At 33.8% G+C, this 5,215-nt stretch overlaps 1 non-coding gene across 1 annotated transcript; it reads right to left on the bottom strand.

Moving 5' to 3' along the window:
- Window positions 1-3,836: 3,836 nt before the first annotated feature.
- Window positions 3,837-3,943, bottom strand: LOC131226510 (small nucleolar RNA R71). The gene has a single exon (XR_009161887.1). It is a non-coding gene; the product is annotated as a small nucleolar RNA R71 (small nucleolar RNA).
- Window positions 3,944-5,215: the final 1,272 nt, after the last annotated feature.

Genomic DNA, 5,215 nt, shown 5'->3' with positions numbered 1-5,215 from the left:
TTTATTTCTTTAATTTAATTATGTTTTTCTAAGTTCCCTCTAGCCTAAGCTAGAAAGGAAGCACATTCGTTTAATGTTTTCATAGTTATAATGATTGATTGTTTTAATGATGAGAAGAATGGTGCATGCATGTTATCAATTGTATAGGTTTACTTTTTTATCGTAATGTGGGATCCATATGTTTCAATTATATGAGATCTACATTGATAGATAGGCTTACCCTGGATCAATTAGATTTCGTAGATAGGAGAGGTTCTCAACTTGCTACATTTCTTTGATTCATTATCTCATGGATATTGAATGCTTAAAATCACTGGCGCTTGAGAATATATTAATGGGGCAAATCTATGATTTTCTAATCTTTTATCATTTATTTAAAATGTTTAAACAATTTATTTTCTGATTAGGCCGACCATAGTGCTCGGATCCTAGTTATGTTATCCAAGTCATCATGATTTTGGAACATTAACCTATATGTAGAACTTTGAAGCTTGGGTGTTGTTTTAATTCATTTAAATTACATCCATTCAAACTCCCAAAATCAAATCATCAGTTTAGTTTTTATTACTTAGTTTGTTTTGTATTTAATTTTCTCCTTCTCCAAATTCATTTTCCCGTGGGATCGACCCTATATTCATGGGATATTACTTACAAACCTCTACACTTGGAGGCAAGCAATCAAGTTTTTGGCGCCATTGCCGAGGAGAGACTGAGATAGATTAGATCTATGCAAGATAGCTAAGGTAAGTCCTTTTCTAAGGAAAGTTCTCTTCTAAACCCTCCAAAATTTCTGTAGATTTTCTGTTTTTCTTTAAAAGTAAATTCAGTTGGATCTTTCAAGCACTAACTGTGACATAAGGTAGCCCTGCTTGGGATTTTATCACCCAAGTGTTATGGTTATCCTATAGTTGCTATTTGATCACAAAGATCATCCGCCGAATTTATTTTTCATATTAGCATAGTTTATTTTCTGCACTAGTTTTATTTTATTTTTATTTATTTTGCTTTATAGATTGAACCCTCATGGTCGGTTCTTCCACTTAGGTTGTTGATTTATTTTGCTTTATGGATTAAACCCTCATGGTCAGCTCTGCCTCCTAGGTTGTTGGTTAAGTTTTTTTTTATTTTAAGTATCATACTTACTATTTGAATTAGTGATATTTGTTGTGTGGTGTGGATGTTTTATGTCCTATTAGAGTAGGGATCAAAACAATCGACTCTCCTCCGAAGGCAGACTAGTCCCAAGTGATTGGTTGCCTCCAAGTGCAGAGGTTTGTAAGTAATATCCTGTGAATACAGGGTCGATCCCATAGGGAGATGAATTACGAGAAGGAGAAAATCAAATGTAAAACCAACTAAGTAATAAAACCTAAACTGATGATTTGATTTTGAGATTTTTGAATGGATGTAATTCAACTGAATTAAAATAACACCCAAGCTTCAAAGTTCCACACATAAGTTAATGTTCCAAAATCATGATGAGTTGGATAACACAACTAGGATCTGAGCACTACGGTCAGCCTAATCAGAAAGTAAAACAGTTTAAATATTTTAATAAATGATTTAAAAAATTAGAAAATCGTAGATTTGCACCATTGATATATATTCTCAAGCCCAGTGATTTTAAGAATTCAATATTAATGACATAATGAAAATCAAAGAAATATAACAGATTGAGAACCTCTCCTATCTAGGAAATCTAATTGATCTAGGGTATGCCTATCCATCAATGTCAATCTCATATGATGAAAACATATGGATCTCATAAGAGGATAAAAAAATAAAACATAAACAATAGATAGCATGCATATACCATTCTTCTCATCATTAAAAACAATTAATCATCATAACTTAAAGAATTATTAAACCCATGCGCTTCCCTTTTAGGTTGGGCAAAAAGGAACTTAGAAAAACATAATTAAATTGTAGAAATAAAAAGTAACAAGAAAAAAATAAATACAAATAGAAAAGATCTAAAATAAAAAAAAATAACTTATAAAACTTTAATAAAATTAAAAACTCTTTAAAAGCCTTAAATCTTTCTTTAGGATGCCTTTAATGATGCTTAGGAATGCTCTAGGAAGCCCTATTTATAAGTGGGGAACTCCAATTTTCGTACAAAGTTGGAAAACTCTAGAAACCGCCTCAAATTTACCTAATTTCTCAAAATAGACTTCTCGCTGCACAGTTTGTTTAAAATAGATTTTCTGCTGCGCTTTTTCCCAAAATAGACTTCAGAACTTCAAAATACACTTTTTCAAGACGATTTCAGGATTCGTCACTTCAAATCTTCAATTCTTTTCATTCCTCACTTAATTTTCTTGGATCTTTGGTATGTAAATTCTTCAATCTTGGTCTCCTAAGATCTATCCCTTGCCTTGGTGATTCTTGAGCATCAAATCCATGCTTTTTAGCACCATTTTTCAATCCAAGCTCTTAAATCCACCTTGTAACACATACATGAGTAAAATAAAATATTAAGCTAATTCATGTTCATAAAACCAAGATGTAAATGGGAGAAATTATGCAATATTTGAGTCTCAACACCCCCCACCCCCCAACCAGCATTTTGCTAGTCCCGAGCAAAATAAGCGAAGAAAAATAAAATTAAGAATAAAAACTAATTTAAAAAAATTAAAATGAAAAAAATTCTAACTACACTTTCGCAGGTAATCTCAATTGCATTTAGCATATGTAATAAGCCTTTAAACCCCTAGGTTTCCCCTAGTGGACGAGTTATAGTGTCGTGAGGGTTTCCAAAAATGTTACCCACAGACATTGAAAACATAAAAAATAGTTCAACACTTAGAAATTTATGCAATTATGCCTTCATTCATCATATGAATTCCAAAACAAAACAATATTTAACCTAAGTCTGAAGTTAGTTAGAATCTCAATTTTTTAATCCATTACTTCCTTGAGTTCAGAGACCTAATCAAAATTTAAAATAGTTATGATCCAATATATTTAGGTGCTTCATGACACTATTTTAACTTTGAGAAATATGCATGTTCTCTATCCTAACTCCTTTCAATCATTCCAAGAATATGAAATCTTTAGTTATCTCATTTTCTTCATGACATTTCTTCTTTTATCATCATATCCTTGTTATTATAGACCACCCTTAGATGAAGATTCCCACTAGGTTTGCTTCATAACCTAAGGTATCGTATTTGTAATGGTAACAGTAATGGATACTTAGGTATCCTTACTCCAGATTACTGACACGATTGTTATGATCATTGCATTCATACTCTATAATAAAATTTTCTTTTTCCATCTCTTTTTTTCCTTCATATTCTCTCTTTTAAGGATATATTAAGGCCTTGATCATTTATTTAGGAGAGGCACTCAATATCACTTGGATTCCATGGCAAACCCAGTTGATAATCCAAATCCAAATCTGTCGAATCCAACTATAAATCAAAACAGAGAAAATCAATGTAATCCTTCTCTTGAGGATGAGAATGAAGTTCATATGAATGTGTTAAACCAACCACAGACTTTATATGAACATCTACACCTTGAGAGATCATCTTTACCATCTTACACATAGGGAATATTGATTTTAAACCAGGTGTGATTCAATTGATCCCTAAATTTTATGGCTTGGATTCTGATAGCACCTATTTGCACCTAAAGGACTTTGAGGAAGTGATTGCAACATTACAAGTAAACAATGGCAATAGGGATGCATTTAAGCTTAAGTTATTCTCATTTTCTCTAAAGGATTGGGCTAAAGCATGGCTCAACTCTCTAAGACCTCATACCATTATTGCATGGCAAGCCTTAAGTAGAGAGTTTTTAAAAAAGTTCTTTCCTAACACAAAACAAATGCACTAAAATAAGAAATCATGTCATTCACCCAAAAGAGGAATGAATTATTTTTCCAAGCTTGGGAGCGCTTCAAAGACCAACTACTTACTTGTCCACATCATGGTTAGAAACCATGGTACGTGATTGATGCGTTCTGAAAAAGGCTCATCATGGATATCTGTCAGTTCATAGAGATGATGTGTAGTGGAACCTTTCTCGACAAAGATCATAATGAGACTTGGGTTTTTCTAGACACGTTAGCAGAGAATACTCAGACGTGGGATGTCTCTGCTAAACCAGATCAAACTAGACCCATTACTATAGAGAAAACGGGGATGTATGTAGTAAGAGGGGAAGACGACCTTAATGTAAAATTCGCTACATTAGCTAGAAAGGTCGAAACCTTGCAAATTAGGAAGGTTGATATAGTTAAAGCAAACACTTCCTTAGGTAACTTTTGTAGCATTTATGGTGGTCAAACTATGACACAAAGGATTGTCCAACAATCTCAGTTTTACAATATATCACGCATGAACATGTGCAAGCAAATGCTATAAATAACTACCAAAGGTCATTTATGCAACCAATGGGAAACACGAACAATCTAAATTGGTGTAACCATCTTAATCTTAGTTGGAGGAATGGACCACAAATTAATGCGCCTAATGCACCTCAAATGCCTCCACAAAATAACTTCTTTGGGACATCTAATAATGCACCATATGTACTCCCACAAAGACGATCATCTGTGGACGATGCATTGTCACGCCCCAAACTCGGAAACCGGGCTCACAAAATTTTCGATCGCCGAATCCGGTACTGACAGCCTCCGCAATATCCCATTCTCGGCTCCCAGCGTCCATACGCCAAATTTCGATCCTAGGATCCTACAAGGAGGATTTTACAATGTATATTTAACTTGTAATAAGCATAACCACAAGTTTACCCAAATCACAAAAGCAACATCATCATCACATATCCACTAATATAAACATTTGAATATAGTGCTGAAAGGGAAACACATATGTCAAAAATCAAAGCTCCAGAAGTTCGCTGCATGCTCCAAGCTCAATGCTGCTGCGACCTAAAGTCACCTGCATACATCTATCATGCATAAGATTATAGAAAGCTTAGAGGATGGTGAAAGTGTGTGCATAAGGTAAGTGCCAAGAATGCAATACAATGCCATAAATCATATAACATCGGTAATACAGGCAAGATCATGAATCATATGATATCAGATTAAGCAGAAATACTGGCAATCCATAAATTCATGAATGTTATCAGTCATACCAAGGCTATGCGATGTAAAAACGGAATAAGCCAATATCCTATGCTGAGAATGTAAGGCAATATGCAAATCATGTTAAGTCCGTCTAGGCTATATAAGTGCCGAAAC

Source organism: Magnolia sinica, chromosome 14 (genome assembly GCF_029962835.1).
Source record: "Magnolia sinica isolate HGM2019 chromosome 14, MsV1, whole genome shotgun sequence".
Classification (NCBI taxonomy): Eukaryota; Viridiplantae; Streptophyta; class Magnoliopsida; order Magnoliales; family Magnoliaceae; genus Magnolia; species Magnolia sinica.
The sequence above is the reverse complement of the archived record's forward strand: the minus strand, read 5'-3'. Positions and strand labels throughout refer to the sequence as shown.